Here is a 20,962-nt window from a genome sequence, read left to right as displayed (position 1 = left end):
GTTCAACCACCACCACACAGAAGCCCCCCACTGCCATGCTGGGAGGCCTCTGAACTAGCACCAGAGACTGCTTGCTGTTTGGACCTCACCATTCTGCACTGCTGGCTTTCTAGGATCTGGTTCCTGGAGCCCACCTGGAAAACCAGCAAGACCAACAGGCCTATGGCAGCAGGCAATGAAAACAGCCAGGGACAAAAGGGGAAACAGTAATTCTAGAAAAAACAGGGGAAACCACAAACACAGTCCCCACTTAGGCAGTTGATTTTCCCATATTTGGGGAAATCACAGGGGTCAGCACATCCAAAGTGCAATAGATGAGCCTCACCCTGAGAAAACCACTTTGATGATCATGGTATCTCCCCTGCCAGGTATGAGTTGGAATGGCCTCTGAACCTCCTGCCCCTTTCTGTGCCCTGTTCACCAAAGGCATGGTGTCCCCCCCGGCTGCACCTCCTGGTCAGAACAGGGCTGCACAGCCCCAGTCCCAAAAGAGGCCAAGAGAGCTACTCAGTGTTTTGGGGTGTCCCACAGGACCCCCATCAGGGGCTGGATGTTCCTCCCACAATCCTCCAGTGCACAGATATTAGCATACCTAATAAGTGGGGAAGGCAGGGAAAGTGGGTAAATTCAAACTTTCAGTTAGTGAAGAGGCTGCTTGTCTGCTTCCTTGCTAGTCCAAGCAGTTAGAGAGCTGGGAGAGAGACCTGGGACTGCCTGGTATTGTCATTTTAAAATGTCAAATTTAGTTTAAAAGCTGTTTGTTTGGGGTTAGTGCTTGGGTGAAAAGGTGCTCCGTTTGAGTTGAAACCTGCTTATGTAGAAACATGCATACTTGCTTTAAAAGCTGCCTAGGAAGTGTTCAGATCAGCACCGATCAGTTGTTAGGTGGGGAGAGGGGAGGGGAAAGGAGCAGGAGTGGAGAAGAGCACAAAATGGCTGCCGTCTGCTGGCTGCCTGCTGGCTTTTAGCTGTTTGGGGCTCTTTTTTGGCTGTTCTGGGGTCTACCAAGGCACTGTGAAAAGCAAGGCTCAGTCTACAGTACCTGGTAAGTGACTTTCTTTTAAGTTTTTTTTAAAGTTTCTGACCCCCCCCCCATAAAAATGCATTAATTAATTTTCAGTGCATTTCTATGGGAAATTTGGATTCAACTTGCAAAATTTTCAACTAGTTCTGGGCATCTAATAGAGAATGTATTTCCAAAGGGTGTTGCAGCAAGGAAACTAACTGTGCCTCCTGACTTCTAACTGGATTACAGTACCTGCTTCCTGATTTCAGCTACTCTAGTTTGTATTCAGTTTTTTTTGGCTCATCAAGAACATTGTTCATGGCTTTGTGTGGCCTAACCTGTTGTGCCTTGCATGCTATAAATGTTCAATTATGTCAGAAAATGGAGATTTGGTCTTATGCTGAGCATGTGCTACTGCTGGTGAATGGGATCAGGTTAAGCTTTGTGTTGCTGTTCTTTTGCATAACCTAAAGTAAATAAGGAAAACCAGCCGTTAAATAGTTTAATTCCACTATTTATCCTCCACATAACTAAAAGGGACTTCTCAATGCAGTGCCAAATCAGACAAACCATTTCTAACTTAATATAGGCTTGAGCTGTAGCTGAGCAGAATTGCACAACAATCTCATCTGTCATTGAGACATTTCTATAAGCATGGGGAGGAGGTGGATGAAAGGAAATGTAAAATATAGGTAGAGTGGTATAGGTCTTATCACTGGCTGATAATGGTCTATATTAATGCCACTGTTGACTGCTGTTCACTTTACATGGTTCAAATGTTATTCTGTTATAGTTTATTAAATATTTTATTACACTATTTGGTTCAGAATATATTTTCCCTGTGTTCCTCCTCTAAAAATTAGGTGCGTCTTAAGGTCAGGTGCATCTTATGGAGCAAAAAATATGGTACATATATTCCTTTTATTCTCTACTCATTTGTAACTCTTTTATTTCATAAAGATGTTGCTTATTTTCATAGTTCCTTGCTTTGGCATATGAATGCTCGTAATACATAAGACTCACTTTCAATCTAAAACAAGCCTTAATGTCCTAACGCTTATAATGTCAATTACAGAAGAACTTATCTCCTTCTTTCCTACTTTTCTGGTCTGTTGATAGTAGCTGTGATGGTGGCCATTAAGTCGATGGACTTGGTCCTCCTTAATAGGGTAAAGTGACTCACCCTTGGAGCTAACATGGAGAAAATGGAAACAATTGGCTGTTACCTGCCTGAAGGGGTGATGAGAATCACTCTCAGGACTCACTGAGAGAGAGTGAGGATACAGTAGTGGAGTGTCTGAGGGTTGGGATCAAGCACAACAAAGAAGGAACTGTATTCCCTCAACAGAGTACAACAAACATGTGTTGAGACCTGGAATTCTGTGTTTTGACTCTATATGTGAGTATAGACTAGTCTTTTTAACATTCTGCAACCTATCGGGGATCCGAGGACATGTGTCCTGGCACCCAAACTTTTTTTGTTTTTGTTTTTTACCATAAACACTTGAAATCTACATGTCCATGAGCTCCTGGCACCAAGAAACAGGCCATTGTTAGTTTGCAGAGTTCCTGCTATTCAAACAAAAAATGTGGTGCTTTGAGAAAATTAGTTCCTTGAATACTAGCATGGATGTTATTGCAGCAACATAGCAGCTGAACCTAAGTATGGGAAGAGGGAGTCTGTCATGACAGTTACCATTTTTCACCTGCTAGACAAGCACTAGTGATCTTTCCTTAACTACGTAGCTGTTGGTCCACGTAAGCAGTATGGTGACAGAGATACAAGCTATAAGGGTTCATAAACGTGCTGGAAAGATTTAGCTGGTCTGATCTTAACTGTGCCCCCAACAACATTTTCGGAAATGTACTGCATTGCACATTGAAATGAAAATATTTCCTGACTTCTTGAAGCGATGGTAACTGTATTTAACAACTCCCTCTCTAAACTGACGCAAGAGTAAATTAAAACTTCTCTTTTTAAAGTATGACAAGTATTTCAAAATATCCAAATCAAGTGCTCTGTTTGGCATGTCTTGGTGATTGTATAGGAGGCTCTTAATTATTCCTCAGTCACAAATGGCTATTTTATAACAATGTCATCTACAGGGCTTGGAAAGTTATTCTTGAGAGAAATTAGTTGTAGTCATAGTTCTAATACTCTAGAAGTAGTTAGTTACTGTTGCAATATTTTTAAAGTAGCTCTTTACTTTCCCATTTCTCAGGAGACTTTGCTAGAGTTTCAAAAAGAGATGGAATTGTCAGTAAGTATTTGGATTAGTCATAGAAATGCTTAAGAGTTTGAAGATGATAGCAGGAGAAAAGCAACTGAAGTCCTTGCCTTCAATGACCTCTAGATTAAGAGCCAGAAAGATCATTTTTATCATGTCTTTGTTGTCTTTCAGGTTAATCCAATAATGTCTCTTTGTCCTTGTGGTATACTCAAAAGCATATTTTGATATCATACTTTTTAATACTTCTATCTCATTAAATTTGTGCCTCTCTTCTTTATGATCCGAGTATGTTATTTTCAATCTGCCTGCGGAAAGGAGTGTTTCGTAAGACCCATTCTGAGGGGCTAATAAGTTCCCTTAAAACTCTTCAAAGACCAAAAGAACATAGTGTTGTGATAGTGCTGCATGGACCAGATCTGCAGTTTAAATCATAAACAGATGAGAAAGTCAACAACAATAGATTTATTTTAATCTATACAAAGGTTGTTTCTCGTACTCTGCGAAAATGCCATATGCTATTATTCTGAGATGCCAGTAAACATGATGATATCTGTATTACCTGAGCTGAAAAAAAAGGTCAATGGTTTCATCACACATCTTAAGTTTTAAGCCATCTCACTATTTTCACTAGTTATGTATCAATTTTTAGACAGTAGGAAATACATTTTTGTGACAAGAAGGTTTATCCCTGTCAGCAAGTGATGTGCCTTTTGAGCTGTACATCAAAATGAAATACATTCACCATAATTCTTCCTTCACTGCTACTAGAACAGAAGAGCAGCATTTCAGTAAATGTCAGGTGTTTACCTCAGAAATGTTTTAAGAAATGCAAAAAGTGGGAGAAATAACATCATAAAAAACTATTAAAAGTCAATATTGTTTGCTGTGGAGTGGATTTTTTTTTTAAAAAAAAAAACAACTTTGAACTTTATTTTCTTTTTTATTCTATTGACTGATAGTAGAACAGTTCAGAAATGACCATTATTTCTATAAAATACCGAAGCTCATAATCATACAATGGTGCCTTGCTTAACGGCGATAATCCGTTCCAGGAAAATTGCTGTTAAGCAAAAATGTCATAAAGCGAAAATAAAAAGCCCATTGAAACGCATTGAAAACCGTTCAATGCGTTCCAATGAGTTAAAAACCCACCGTCCAGCGAAGATCCTCCATATGGCAGCCATTTTCTGTGCCTGTATAGTGAGGAATCCGTCCCTAAACACAGCAGGGAGCCATTTTAATCACCCAGCGGCCATTTTGAAAACCCAACAATCAGCTGTAAAGATCGTCATAATGCGAAGAATCGGTTTCCGAAGCAGGGAACCGATCATTGCAAAGCGAAATTCCCCCATTTAGACCATCAGTTTGCGATCAGAAAAGCGATCGCAAAAACGTCGTTGTGAAGCGGATTTGTCGTAATGCGGGGTAATCGTAAAGTGGGGCACAACTGTAGTTAGAAAACCAGAACCAGCTGATTTGAAAACCTTTCTGCTTTGCCTGCTTGTGGCAAAGATGGGTCTAGCCTATCTTCTGGGACAGGAGCAGACAAGTCTCTTTCCCGCGTGCCCATTAAACACACCCATGAAGGTGGTTGGACTGACAGAAGGGCCTCTTCTGGTGATCTTAACACTTGAGCAGACTCATATAGGGAGACATGGTATTTGAGACTGCCTGCACCTAAGGTGCTTAGAGCTTTATGCATTAGAACCAGCACTTTGAATTGTGCCTAGAAACAGATCAACAATAAGTGGAGTTGCTGTAACAGGTGGGTTATGTGATTCCCGGTGAGCAGCATCAGTTAGCAATCTGACCGTTGTGTTTTGGACTCACTGAAGTTTCTGGGCACTTTCCAGAGGCATTCCCATGTAGGTGTTACAGTAATCTAGGAGCACTCCCAAGCTGCACATCTGGGGGGGGATTGTCACCCCATCCAGCACAGGCTGCATCCCAATTCCTTGTCCTGCCTTTCAACTGACCAGAAGCACTGACCTCTGTCTTGTCTTGATTCAGTTTCCGTTTATTCACCCTCATCCAGTCCAACAAGTTAAGGACAAAGATGGAAGGTAAGGATGGGAACGTCTGTCATACACTCATTCCCTGACCCCTAATTAAGAGATTAAGCACCATTTCAACTTCACCACTATGTACACCCACACACTGTCATGTAACCTTTGTATCAAATCCTCAGTGACAGCACTACACCACTAATAACAACAACAACAAAAACTGTATGGATTAAACCAAGGAAAAGCAATGTGTGGCTCTCAACATGTGATTCTGTGGCATCTGCCCAGGTCATGAATATTTATATATTTGCATAGACCAATGGGAGTGCTGGAGGGGTGGAGTCACAAGATATAAGAGACTCAGCAGGAGGAGTTGGAGTTAGAGAGGGATTTAGTCAGAGGAAGTTAGGGAGATTGAAAGTTTTGGAGAGAGTGTTGGTTGAGAGGCATAATGAAGAATACTTGTTTAAGAGTTAACAACATTGCTTATTCTGTCAGCATCTGTAACAATAAACAATTTGATTGATTGATTGATTGATTGATTGATTGATTGATTGATTGATTGATTGATTGATTGATTTGTATCCCGCCCATCTGGTCTATACGACCACTCTGAGCAGCTTAGAACCAATTTCTATTTGGTTCTTTTAAAATGACATATGGCCTGGACATCTATCAATAATAATTGGTAATATTGATGTAATCAACTGGTGGCAGCTGAAAGACACATAGTGTGAGCTCTAAGTTTGGTGAAACAAACAGGGGCCACGTGGGGATCGTGACAGATTCGATCACAGTTTCCATCATCCTTTGCTATTTCAATTCATTGTTATCAGCAAAAATAAAAATAAAAAATAAAAATCTAATACACACCCTCTAGCTGTGCGCCAGTTTTACTTGCAACTTAACATATGGGGCCACTTGTGAACAGAGTGCTGCAACCCTATTCAGATATTGTGCCTGACTCCAGGCAGAGAATAAAGAAGTGATGGAGATATGGGAATACCTTTAAGGCCTGCCTGGTGCCTCTTCATCCTTACTCCATCCAGACATGATGCAGATTTTCATGGGTTTAATGCAAATCCCCGCATCACAGCTTGTAAACAAGTTCAGCCCAGCAGTCGTACAGGCTCCGTTACAGACTTTGACATTAAACATGCCAAAGACCTGGCAGAATTCTGGTCCCACCTCACTTTTAGCTGCACATGTGATATCTGAATAGGGCTTATGTTATTCTTGATTTCTGAAATCACTTTGTCAATTTGTAAAAAATAAGTATTTCTGGTCTTGTGTAAAGAGCAAAGAGTAACAACACAGTTGTGAGTCTCTAGAAAATTCTGCTGTGCAACAGATGACACATACATGTTGTCTCTTGCAGAAGACTTGAGCATCATTATGATGCTAGTGGGAGCAAGTAACATAGCTGAATCATATTGATCTCTAGGCCACTAATACCATGCCTTTTTCTCTATTGAATAAAAACATGGGTGAAATTGCTTCTAAACCAGTTTTCTAAGCCTTGACCTATTTACTCGACTTTTGTCTGTCCCTGACCAGTGCAAACTGGGGAAGGATAAGCAAGGGGTCAGAGACTGGTGGGTAAATATTCTATGCCCAATGCTTTTCATTCAGTTTATTAGGAATATGAGCTCAGAGGCCAGAAGGGCAATATATCTGCCATTCTGTAGCTGAAATTCTGTTGCACAGATTTGCATGCACAACACATATGACATTAGCAGCAAAGGTGCTGAAATAAAGGCAATTTCAGGCTACACACATCTCACTGATGAAAATGATATTGCCTCTGTTGCATGTGCAGAACTGTGCAACAGGATTTCAGCCTATACTTGCAAGGATTACAGAAGACATATTTTTGAGAGTGTAAAACATAAGAAAACAGAGGAAGGTGAATATAGGACCACATTGAACTGCTTCATATTGAGTTAGACTGTTGGCCCATTTAGTTCATTATTACAGGCACTGATTGGTAGCAGCTTTTTGAGATTTCCGATGGGGTCTTCCCCAGCCATATCAGGAAATACTGCACGTTAAATCTGGAACCTTCTGCATGCAAAGAATACACTCCATCAGTAGGCTACATGTATTCCTGCAGAAATGGAAAGTAAGAAAGAAATGTTTTAAGTGACAGCTAGAATTCTCCATTAGAGCTCTCTAGTATTATGGTTCGGGGAAGGCCTTACAGTTTTCTAGCATTGGATCCTACAGTATGTACCTTACCAAACTGAAATACCTATATAATCCCATGGAATGTAGCTATGACAGTTAAAGTAGTATCATACTTCTGTAACAGTGTATTGAAGACACTCTCTTTAACACAGTGGTTCCCAACCTTGGGTCCCCAGATGTTTTTTGGACTACAGTGCCCATAAATCCTGGCCAGCACAGGTAGTGATGAAAGTTTCTGGGAGTTTTAGCCCAAAACATCAGGGTACTCAAGGTTAGGAACCACCACTCTAACAAATGGGATGAGCATCGATATCCACATTACAGCACATCTGTACTGATGCAGAAATAATGTTAGAAGTCATACCATTCTTTATGTTGCTGGCAGTAAAGAAGGAATCCACAGTATTCTAGAGTCTATCTGGGTCTCTATCTGAATGTGACAAATGTCCTATAATTAAATCTTGAATAAGGGGAAATAACTGTGTCATATTTTGGATATATGTGCAATATCCTCTTAATCCATCTTCTAATATTTATCATACAATTATTGTTTTAAAAGTCATATATTTTGGAGCAGAAAAGAAATCTCATAAGGCAAGCCACTGCAAATACTGTATCATTGTTAGCAATGGAAAATCCTGCTTTTTCCTCATATATGGTGCGGTGTTACTTTTCTGTTTTAATGGATGCCCACTCGGACATAACAGTTAATCCAAAACCAGCTGAGACCCCTAAAAATTGCTCAAGGCCACTGGGTCCTTTTTTGACTTGGCGAATGTAAGAGAATGGGTAAAAACAACATGCCATGTAGCTCTGTGGACAAAGTGTGATGCTGTGAAGCTGGCTTGAGTATTTCAGTGAAAATCAACCCCTCCTTCTCCCAGAATATAAAGTGGCTGGAAGACAATTGCATCCCCATCACCTGGGTAAATGTGTAGAAGCATTAGATGGGTTCCCAGATTTTTGGGGAGCAAACAGTCTGTCCTTTTTGTTTGCTTATTTGTTGTGTGCATCCACCCTGAACTTCAGAAAGAGAAAAAGATGCTAGAGATGTTGCATGCCAATTATGCAAACTATGTGGGGGCAAATAATATATTCAGTGTCTTGGTCTTACAGGGAAGTGGGAAGCTCTTGCAGTGGCTGGAGAACAGGCTGAGCCGATCTCAAGTATAAACAAGATTTCTTCTTATCCCAGATGTTTTCACATTATACAGAGCATTCACTATCACCACAGACATGTTTTCTTATTGGAACAGAGATGGAGTTTTACAAACAGTAAAATGTTGTGGTCTGAGTGGTGGGAAAATGTGGTTCTCCAATCCAACAGAAGTATTATCTTGCATAAGGACATTAAACAAATAAAGGGGTATACGTTAGCTTGTCTGTTGTGTCACTTTCCTGTTTAAGTTTCAGAAATGCAGCTGGGTCACTCCATTCCAGTAGATTTAAAAACAAACTAACAAAGCACTGCACACCTTTAAGAATGGTTAACATTGACCTGTGCTTTTATGGATGACAATCAACTTCCTCAGTTTAACCATTAACTTTTGAAAATCATATCCTTACGAGATCGTATACATGGCATATAAATATTTTCTCCCTCGTACACAGTTTCAGGAGTTTACACAGTGACAAATGTTAAATCTCTGCACATTCAAAACTTCTGACTGTACCAAGTCACATCAGAGATTACATTTTCTACTTGGAAACATCTTCTCAAGTACAAACATTATAGGAACAGCATTATGAATCATGAACCAAGACATCAAAGGTAGGCTTTCTTGGAAAATATGGACTAACAAGAGATTGATTTATCCTGGATCCTCAGCTTGTTTCTCAAAAGCCCCAATGTGTGCACAAATGTATTCAGAAATGACACTAGCAAGAGACAGATATTTGCTTGTTTATGTTGCAGCAGGCTAGAGTCTTAATTTTGTCCTATTTTTGAGGACATGTATTTTTATTAATTAATTTATTTATATCATTTCATTCCATTTATGTGCTGCATTTTGCTCAGAATTGGGACCCACTACTAGAACTGTTTAAAAGAATAAAATTAAAATAGCATAAAATCACAAACCATTAAAATAGATTTAAATTGAGTTATGTGATTAAGAGGCAATTAGAACTGAAACTCTTTAAGAAGCGCTTAATTAAAAGCAGGTTTAATAATTTACATTAAAACAGTGAATATCAGCACATTAACTCAGAAATTGTAATTGGGAGCTATTAATTACTGAAGGCCTGCCTGCAGCTGGAAGGACAAACTAGCCTCTGTTGGCAAGGAGTTTCAGAGCATGTATGTGTAGGTCAGAATTGTTGTCAGCAGCACCCTGGAAGACTAGGGTCTACGGTATTTTTCCATGTATAAAATGACACTTTTTCCTAAAATAGGGGGGAAATTGAGGGTCATTTTATACACGGAAGGAGGCAGAGGCAAAGGAGCACACCGGGCACCTCCTGCTGCTGTCGCCACTGCCACCCATTGCCTCCTCCAGTGCAACTGCCGGGTCCCACCACGCCGCCTTGTCCCCTACAGTGGTGGAGGCAGTAGCAACAGGAGGCAGAGGCAAAGGAGCACTTGCGCATGCTCGGGCACCTCCTGCTGCTGCCCATTTACTGCTGCCGCTGCATCATTTTTTCCAGTGCTCCCTTCAGGCAAGGGACAAGGCGGCGATGATGTGAGCTGGAGGTGAGCCCCGGCAGTCACAATGGAGGAGATGATCGGGCAGTGGAGGCGGCAGCAGCAGGAGATGGAGGTGGAAGAGCAGTTGCCCATTAACTGCTCCTCCACCTTCGGCAAGGGTCAAAATTAGGGGGTCGTCTTATACATTGGGGTCATATACATGGAAAAATACGGTACTTCTCATGGATCCTCAGTTTCACACTCGGGGCCTTACACAAAGCCAATGACATATTTCATTGCCTCTCCACTGCTCTAAAGTAGAACACCTTTTCAAGATGGCTTTAATACAACACTAATATGTATTTTGTAGAGGCGGAAAGTCAAAAGTCACAAATTGTTGTTGTTATCATTATCATTATCATTATCATCATTATTACAATATGGTTATAATGAGGGCCAGGATGGTGTAGCACAGTGATTTCCAATCTTGGGCCCCCCAGATGTTCCTGGACTACAACTCCTAGGCTAGTGGTGAAGGCTTCTGGGAATTTTAATCCAAGAATATCTGGGGAGCCAAGGCTGGGAACTACTGGTGTAGTGGATAGAGTGGCAGACTAGGGCTCAAGAGATCAAGGTTCAAAGCTCTGTTCACCTGTGGAAACTCACTATGTAGTGATAATGGTAAACCAGTCCCTGACCATCTCGTGTAGCTTGAAAACCCTATTAGGGCTGCCCTAAGTCAGAAGGAACTTGACAGCACAGAACAACAATAAGACGGGTGTAGCAAAATCTCCTTTCAAGCATATAGTGTAATATGTGAGAACACAAAGTTAAATATTTTTGAAAGGATTAGGCATTCATAGTTTGGACACAAGCTTATCAAACGTGGCACCATTTTCTTACCAACCCTATATTGCTAAGTTTAAGAAAAACCAAGATAAAATTAACAAGCAATGCCCTTTGAGGGCACAATACACCCTTTTACATATCCCAGTCAGCAACAATAATAAACAGCTTTTCAAACATGCAATTGAATAAGAGGAGTGAATTATTTTTGAAAAGGAATTTCCCAAATTTTGATATTTTGCCATATATGACCAAATTTTTAGTACCTCACTTGTGTGGAAAACACATCTAAACTGAGCTGAAATTGTGGGAAGACGCTGCTGCTGTCTTGTTGTGATTAAGTCTGCAATCTTACATAGTCTGATTACACAAGAAATTATAAGGTCATTTTAGCAATTTACTTATTTCTTCTGAATAGACACCAACAGAGAGGGCAGAGCTCATTGACGGCAACCTCACTCATGCTAAGGTCAATTCTGGATGCAGAAAATGGGGCATAATGATCAGAAATGCTTCAAAGGAACAATGGAGACAATCAGAGAGCAACAGGGGCAAATGTAAAATGGCTTAATTGATGCCGCCTGAATAATGGGAAACACCTGAACAAATATCTCTCAGATCAAATGAAAGAAAAATCAGCCATGGCATGCCCGAGTGAATGAGGAGGAAAAATACACATCATGAAAGCCAAAAGATCTCCACTTGCAGTACTGGCTGTATTGCAGATATGGATTTGGAGAGAAAACATCACCACCACTTCTAGGTTGGATACAGTTCAGAATTTAGGGCAAGGATATGGAGTGTGTTGCATTACAACTCCCATCAGATCTCACCACTCTCTGTGCTTCCAAGGGCTGATAAAGAGTTCTAGTCCAATAATATCTGGAGGGGCACATTGCAAGTGCCTCACCCTAGTATGGCCCAGTGTTTAGTGGTACATACATGGCCAGCAAATATACACAAATGGGTAAAGGGCATAAAAGAAGGAAAAGTGTCTTGATCCAAGTACACCAGTTAAGAAACATATGAAAAAGACAGGATGACTCTGGCCGAATTAATGCTTCTTTTGTGAAGTTCATTTGCAGTGGTTTCTTTCAGAAACGCCATCTAGTTTAATACAAAACAGACTTACTTTGGCTTCATCCAGCTTTTTTTTGCTCGAAACACCCCCTTTCCAACTTGAATGCTTGAACATTTAACACAGGAGCTGGTACAATGGATATCATTTATGATGTCATTCTGCTCTTTCACATTTGAGTGTAGGAAAGAACATGGCCATGATTCAAAGATTCAGGAATGATTAGCTCACAAGGTCATATGCAATGAGAAAGAATGCCTTTTCCTCTAGTTATAGGCTGTACAAACTACACTTTAGCTAAAAACTGTACATTTAGATTCACTCAACAGCGAAGAAGGAAGCCTCACTCAACTCAACTGAGTTACTTACTAGTAGTTAGATGTACAAAGGAGTGCCCTGTCAGGACTGCCCTTTAAGAGAGGAACCCTCCAACATATGAATGCTAACTATAAAGAATGATGGGAATTGCACTCCAAAAACTGCTGGGATGCCAAAAAAAACAAAAACAAAAAAAAACAAACCCAATCCCTGATTTCAGGAGAGATTGGAATGAATTATCAGTACCTGAAGTACTTTGTGGAAGTCTTCTCTTTTTCCCCTTTAAGAAACAAAACAAAACTAAGAAGAGAACCTTGGGGGAGGAAACATCCCCTCCCCCCAAAAAATTAGTCTGAGCAAAGTTTTTAGGTGTAGAAAAATAACACGTAGATGATATTTGTTATATGGCAAAAAGAAAAGAAAAGAAAAGAAAAGAAAACACTGCCAGTTATCTGAAAAGGAATATCATTATGTTTTCATTACCTCCTAAAGTATCATGTTGCAGGTACAAAGTAATGTGTTATTTCCATGTTTAATGAGCAGGAATGTTAAAAAGGTGGGTATGTTCCCCTCCTTCTGTTCCCCTGATCCATAGAGCTATCCTCTGCACATAGGTATACAGATGATATATCAATATAAAACTATTATTATTATTATTATTATTATTATTATTATTATTATTATTATTATTATTATTATTATTATTATTATTATTATTATTATTATTATTATTATTATTATTATTATTATTATTATTTAAAAATGCCAGGCACAGTCATTCAAAATTATAAAACATTGACTGGTATTATATAGCAAATAAACATTTTAATCAAAAAACCTTAGCATTTGTTAAATATCCGCACACTATGTATGCTGTTCTTAATATTGCCAGGTTTTTTGTAGCTTTGATAGTGTTATTTTTGAGATCTGCAACTGCTTCATTCTTTTTTGAAAACCACGGGCTGTTGGGTTTGCCCCATAATAACATTTCATAATTTCTTGATTTTTGGTGAGAGTCCAAGTTTTGCATTTACGTGGTTCCAGTAGTTTTGCAACAGCCTGTCCTGGTTCCTCAGCAGGGTCTGCTGAGCCCTGTAACGCATTGTCCAGGAGCTATAGCATCTGACATCGTCCTTTTGGACCCAGGTGACAATTGATCCAGTAAGAATTTCTGCTTATTTTCTCTCATCAAAATTGATGGCTGGTGGACACAGTTGGTCTGGCTTCTCAGCTGAGCCCCGTCTAGTTTGGGAGACCCTTCAACGCAGCTCTCAACCTCATTGAAGCGCATAAGCGCCTCCACCTCAACAAGGCTTGTGCCCATGGAGGGGATGACAACTATGATGGTGATGAATTCTGATTTATGGTGACCTTTTTCAGATTTTACCAGGTAGAGAATGCTCAGAAGTGGCTCACCATTCCTCTTCTTCTGGGGCACACTGGCGCTGTGCAGCTTGCCCAGTACCAATCAGGCTGGTTGTAGTCACAAGAGGCACAGAATTTTTAAAAGCAATTCTGTGAGGCAGAAAAGTCTTCAAAAATGTATTTTTAATGTGTCATGGACAATAAGTCTGTTCAGTGTTTTCCTACTCAGTTGTTATCATCAGCTTAGACCATCTCCTTTCTGTCATTGCTTTCTCCATGTGGCATGTGATGTTCCTGAAGAGGAGAAAATCCTACCCATGTGTAAGCTGAGCAGGAAACCTTGGATATGTGGGTTCTTCCTCACATGTAGAGCTTACACATGATAAACGATTTCTCCTTTCTTCCAACATGCCACTCTCCACATGGGGAAAGCAGTGATAAAAGGAAGGGCTAGTCATTCTTTCCTAAGCATGTTGGTAACAATGAGATACGTCTTTAAAAAAAGGAATAGGGCTTACCTCACTTCTCTTTCCCATCAACTTTACATTTGATGAACCACTCATCCCACTTCAGAGCTTTTACTTTATGCAATCGAAGTGAAGATGAAAGAGACAGGGCTACCTTGCTCTCTTTTTCTCTTGTGTTTAGCCTACATAAATACTACTGAATCACTCCATAAGGCTTCCTTGGGTCGATTCTGCAAATGGCTATGATTTCCAGGCCAGCAGCATCCCTGCTGAGATTTCAGGCCAAAACCTGCAGGGTTAGCCATTGTGATGCTACAGGGATAGGCCATTATGATGTCACAATTCTGGGGCAGACAATGGTTGGGATGTATTTGGAAATGGGAAGGATTGGGAAGGGCAGCAAAATGCAACTGTGCATCAGCCCAGGATTTAAAACCATAACACATATGTACACGCATCAAAACTTCTGTCTTCCACTGCTGTTGCCTCTGAGATTTGTTACTTCAGCTGATACTGAGGAAGCATAACAATTATTTGGAACTTCAGCTGGCACCCTGAAATCAGATAACTTTAGGTTTAGAATATTGGGCGGAGCATTCATAATTGGGGCATATTATACATAGCATATATGTCTAATGTATGTATGAAATTATTTGGACTGTCTGGCTCACTCAGTGATTTAGATATCTAGTTGTGGAGCCAGAGGTTGGGAGTTTGATTCCCCACTGTACCTCCCAAGAGAAGAGCCAGTCTACATAGCCTTGGGCAAGCTATGGTTCCTGGGCTATGGTTCCTGGGCACCCCCAAAATAAGGAACAGCGAATCACTTACGTGCATTCTCTATCTAGAAAACCCTGAAAAGGATCACTATCAGTTGGAATCAACTTGACAGCATGCAATTTACACCAATCTGAGCTCCTTAGAAGTAAAGCAAGAGACAGCTGGAGGAGTTAAACTTACCAACTGCCAGTTCTGGTTCTGGTTCATAGTGACATGTTGTGTGTTGTATGTAGCTGTCAGTATTTACCTCCTGTCAACGTAAAATCAGATTCATATTACTGAAAACACAGGAACAGTCCTACGTGACCAGTTCAGAGACTTATACAGTCTAACATCTTGTCTCCTGCAGTGGCCAATCCAACAGTTCATTCTTCGAGTGAACAAGCAGGACATAAGGGCAATAAACCTTCCCTACAGTAATTCCCAAACAAACAACATTCAGCAGCACACAGCCACTGAACCTAGAAGCAGTATGCAATTAATTAGGTGAAGAACATACACATTGCAACTCTGTCTAAATTATACCTAACTCTGCATGGACTTGTGACAATTCCAATAAATCTGTAAATCCCTCCCCAACTTTTTTAACTATAAGGATAAGTGAGATTAGAGTTCTTTCCCCTAAGATCAATGCCCTTGTGTGTAAGAGTTTCAAGCATGAAGCATTCTAACAACAACCACACACACACAAACAAACACAAGTTCCACTGTGGTCAACAATAAAGCGACCTTATGGTATTCAGAGTTCAGTTTTTCAGTATAAGACATCAATCACTGCACGGTTCAAAGAGCGATATAAAGCAAATTGCAGATGCAAGCCTTGAGGCTATTACAGATTAATTGTCAGGAAAACAACAGAAAATGAAAGTAGTTCAGTCTTGTTCTCAGTATGTCATTTGTCAGATTTCCAAAGCATCAAGGCGATATTGTAGCTGAATGAATGTTTAAGCAAAGCAAATGGATTGAAGAAGGTCCCCCCCAAAAAAAAATTTGATGTGCTGGGGATGACGATCAATACCATTTGCAGCATAGTTGCCTTTCACTTCTGCTTCTGCTGGCTAACCTTAGCAGATGACTCCTCCAGTGTTGTACAGCAGGATCAGAGAACATGTGATACTACAGTTGTTGTTGGATGGTGATCTTTAGCCAGTGCAGCCAAGGGAAAGTGATGGCATTTGTGACGACAACACCTGGAGAGATGCACATCCCCATCCATGTTGCAGCACTTCCTAACCTCTCCTGTGCGGAAAGAATTACCAGGGATATCTGTCTTTCGGCGGAGGGAGCCGGCTCCCCCATGCATCCAATGCTGAGCATCACAGAGCCTGACGGAAGGCAAGACTGCATGTTCCAAGAGTGCCCATATATGTGAAGGGGTTATTGGAAGATGTTGTTCTGTCATCTGCATTGAAGCATCATTCAGCTCCCGGTACAGTTAACTTTTGTATGTGGAATGTGGGAAAGGTCTTACCCTTTACCTCAGGCAGCAGAATGTACGAGTGGTTGGTTTGGCTCTACTGGCAGAATAAGTGATACTACTGGCTTCATACCTTCATTTAGTTTTGCAGTGACCATAAGAAATATTACTATTATCCTTCTTTTTATCTGATTAAAATGTATAAATAGTTTATTTACCATACTTTTTTCCCCTCGTGTACGTGGCTTTGTCTTTCTTCTCATTTTTAATTCCCTATGATATGTTATTGGAAAGAAACATAACAGATAATCTGTCTTTAGAAAAGGCAATGCCATAACTCTTGAAAGGGTCTGAATATACAGGAGAAGCTTTTCTTACCTTTACCGCTGTTGAATTGTCTAGCTTCCCCAGTAGCAAAAAGATAAAAATTAAAATCATCAACTTTGAACTGCAGAGCTGGAAGGGAACCTCTGAATTATCGAGTCCAGCCCCTGTCACAGAGGCACAGTGGGGAATTGAACTGCTAACTGCTGGCTCTTCAGCAAGATACCTAAACCACTGACCCAACAAGAAATGGCACATCTGAAATCTTGATGTGATGTGTGAAAAAAAAAAACTTACTTTAAAAGAAACGAACTCTCCACCCATGATTATATCTATATTGTTTTTCAGAATCCGCAAGTATTTCTTTTTAAGATGTATTCTCATGCAAGATTTATTTTCGCACTTTTGATTGCCAGAAGAGAGGGAAAATGAAGAGCCACACATCAGACATTCAAATCCAGACATTATGCAATCATGATAACAAGGATTAATAAAGATTAATTTAGATCCCACTTTAAAAGCCTTGGTGTTTCAGCGGTACCAGTGTCTTCTTTGTAAAAGGAAGAATAAGTGTAATTTGCTTTTGAAATGCGCCTCTTTGTGATATAGTTTACATGACGAGATGCCCTGGATTTCAAGCTCATTCATGATCAGTGCTTCTAGTGACTAAATCTCTATGAGATGGAGCAGCCATTACTAAAATAAAAGAGTAATGCAAACACTTTTTTGGTCAGGAAACTTTAGTCTTTTCAAGCACTTTGATTTTCTTCTCTTAATATGCAGTACAAGAGCATCTTGCATTATACATTGTTCCATTAGCTCTTTTCTGACATTCATCAATATCTGATGATGGGGAAGAGAATCTCCATCCTCATTTTTACCCAGTGAATTCTAGTGCCTACAGGGAGTCCCTGCAAAATGTTGTCATATATACATAAAGGCACTCTTTACAAATATTTAGGTGAATAGATATAGGCCAAAATATGAAGCCTGAAATAGTACACAACAACTATCTTGAGAGGTCTAGAGATGTTCATTCCATATGCCTTTTCAGGCATTCAAAAAAAATTGGAAGCAGGCACTGGGGGAAAGTTCTAGTGTCACCTCGTCCTGTCGTTGCATCCACATAAAGGAGGATAGTCTGGAGAGGAGACAGCTTGTTTCCTATGGAGCCTCAAAATGCAATTGGGAACCTGATGCTTCTTTATCTCTACCATGTAGACAGACTCTACACGTAGCAGAAGCTTTCCTCTTCAGATAGGCCCCACTGGAGGAAGAATGGGATGTAAAAAGTGATAGGTAGGTAGGTAGGTAGGTAGGTAGGTAGGTAGGTAGGTAGGTAGGTAGGTAGGTAGGTAGGTAGGTAGGTAGGTAGGTAGGTAGATAGATAGATAGATAGATAGATAGATAGATAGATAGATAGATAGATAGATAGATAGATAGATAGATAGATAGATAGATAGATAGATAGATAGATAGATAGATAGAATCTTTCCCAAACCTCTGGTGTCTATGGAGCACTATCCGTAAACCGTGTACCAAGGGAATTGCTGAACAGCTCAGTGCTTTAGCCCAAGGTCGTGCAGGCCAAAGTTGGGAGCTTGATTCCTCACCAAGTCTCCTTAACAGAGCTGGACTCAATGATCCATAGGGTCCTTTCCAGCTCTGCAATTTTAAGAGTACTCCAAGACTATTACTTTTAATATTTGTAAATAGCAATAACCAGGGTTTTTTGTTTTTTTCATTTTGCCAATAGGCTGAAAGAGACTAACATGACCATCTTTCTGGAAACTACCTTGATAGTAATGAGTTAATCTTTGAGTTCGACAATAAACTACGTACTGAATAACTTGGGGGAAAAAATTACAACCAACTTCCACCTGCTTTTGAATGTGGTCCATGCATCAGATTAACTCACTAACTGATCTGCTAGGCATTATCCTGGCTTTTATTTCAGGCCATGTATCCTGAGAAGGTAGTAAATTTATATGACCTATGGTTATATATATGGCCTATGTTATTATTGACAACCAGAAAGCCTTAGAAGGGTGATTTGACTAGGAAAAGAAAGCTGGTTTCCATCACTGGTATAAAGATGTCTGGGTATGTGCCTTGTTGCTGTCATTGTTTGGTGTGATTCCAACTCTTATAAAGATCTGGGGAAATTGAGTGATTAATGGAGATGCCAAAGAGGTACTTATTAATTTGTACATGGATTTAGATGTAGAGTTCAGGTCTTCAGCTTCCAATGTTGTTTCCTGAATGTGGGATTAGCATAGCAGAAGGTTTAAGAGAATGAAAAAAAATGGGTAGACCATTTATGCTTTTTGTCCAGGATTCTGAGGTCTTTTAATAGTCCAGGTAAAAGGACACTACACTTTGGACCATAACCTCTTCCACATTGGGGATAGCAGAAGATGTTCTGTAGACAAAATAGATCATATGCTGTGTAACTGTGTGAAGTGTAGCTTGTTGGAAAATACTTTCTTGTGTTTTTCTCCAAAGAGAGAAATGGAATGTGGTAGTGATCTTGTAAGTCTTTTGAAGATGGCTGATCCAATATGAAGAGATAGACTCCTCCCCTCCCACACAAGCTCCTCCTTTCTTTATCTCCAAGAGGTGTGAGGCATCCTTTTCCAGTAGGTGGCAGCTCTGGGGCCTATTTAGAATCTGCTATGCCATGAAACCACAGTAGAAGCAGCAGCAAACTTACATAATCTTTGAATTAGGCTACCACAATAACATGGAACTCTTAACATATGACCATTTTTAATGCTAAAATATTATTTTGGCAATTGATTGTTTCTGTATAGTGGTGGTTGGACACTACTTAAATGAATCGCCAATGGCAATGTCTTGAATGTTGTTTGGCCATTGGTCCTGAAAGGGTCTTACAATTATATTATATTGTAAATATGTAATGATCTGTCGCCTGGGTAATCATGTTAAACTTGCAAAAATCTTATCCCAGTCTTCCATATATCTCTTGCATTTTAGTGAGCCCTACAATCATTATCTTATGCTCATTTTGAAGAAGCATCCCATTCATCTACTTCAATTCATTCTAATTTTCAACAAAAATTATGTATATTTACAAAATCCTTTTTAGCAAAAAGTCATGGGTCCACTGAAGCAATCTGCTTATTTGCTCCCATCATTTAGTTTCATGACATTGTGTCAAACAAACTGAAGAAAGAGTACTGAATAAGCAGCCAATTTTCATGGATAACTGGCAGAACTACCGACAAACTTCATTTTTATAGCTCCCGGGGTCAGCTTTCTTTTAGTTCTTGTTGTTTTTCTCTCCTCAAGACGTTATAAATTTATGCATGAAAATATTCATTTCAATTTTATGTTCAAGAGGTTGGATTGTAATTCTGTTACATAATGGCAGTACACAGACGTAGTAACTTAATAGAAGCAACACTGCCAGAAATAAATAAGATTAGGCAGTCAGTCTTCAGTTTCAAAGAGGCTGGATTCCGTTTTTTAATGTCATGGTCTGTGACCAAACTTGGTTTGTTTGTTTGTTTGTTTGTTTGTTTGTTTTCCATTTCTGTACTGCCCCATTAATGTTGCCACTTTCTGAGTCGTTCACAACATTCAGCAAAATCATTAAAAGTAACACCCACTATATAATAAATACAAAAATACAATCAACCTATTCCTAGCTAAAAACTACATATAAATAAAAAAAATACACAAATAAACCCATTTGAACATCTCAGGACAATATTTACAACTGGTAGAAGGTGGCTTTATATAATTGGGTCTTAGTAAACTTCCTAAAAACAGAGAGGGTGGTACCTGGTGAACCCCTGTAGGAAGCTTGTTCCAGGAGAAAGGGGCCACAATTGAGACAGTTTTCACATCTTGACTTCCCCCCCCTCCTCACGTGTTACAACATCAAGGACTGTGGGGATGGGTGGCTATTTTGTGGAAGAGACATTATGCCAGATATTGAGGTTCTAAGCCATTAAAGGACTTAGAGGCTATGATCAGTGTCTTAAACTGAGCATAGAAACTAACAGGGAGCCAATGGGGATATGTGTTCATATCTGCTGCCACCTGCAGACAGTCTGGCTGCTGCATTTTAGACCTGCTGAAGTTTCCATATTGACTTCAAGGGCAGCCCTAAGTAGAGAGCATTGGAGTAGTCTATTTTAAAGATTGTCAGTGCATGAACCACTGTTGTTAGGCATTTCTTATCCAGGGAGGGGTGCAGTTGGGAAATCAACTAAAGTTGATAAATGGCACTCTTGGCCACAGCAGATATTTGCGCCTCCTTAGAGAGAGATGGTTCCAAGAGTA

At 39.9% G+C, this 20,962-nt stretch overlaps 1 pseudogene; it reads right to left on the bottom strand.

Annotated features, from left to right (window-relative positions):
• Positions 1–222: 222 nt before the first annotated feature.
• LOC140706113 (U1 spliceosomal RNA) lies at positions 223–376 on the bottom strand (annotated as a pseudogene).
• Between the last annotated feature and the right edge of the window lie 20,586 nt (positions 377–20,962).

This window comes from Pogona vitticeps, chromosome 3 (genome assembly GCF_051106095.1).
Source record: "Pogona vitticeps strain Pit_001003342236 chromosome 3, PviZW2.1, whole genome shotgun sequence".
Classification (NCBI taxonomy): domain Eukaryota; kingdom Metazoa; phylum Chordata; class Lepidosauria; order Squamata; family Agamidae; genus Pogona; species Pogona vitticeps.
This window is presented reverse-complemented; position numbering and strand designations above follow the sequence as displayed.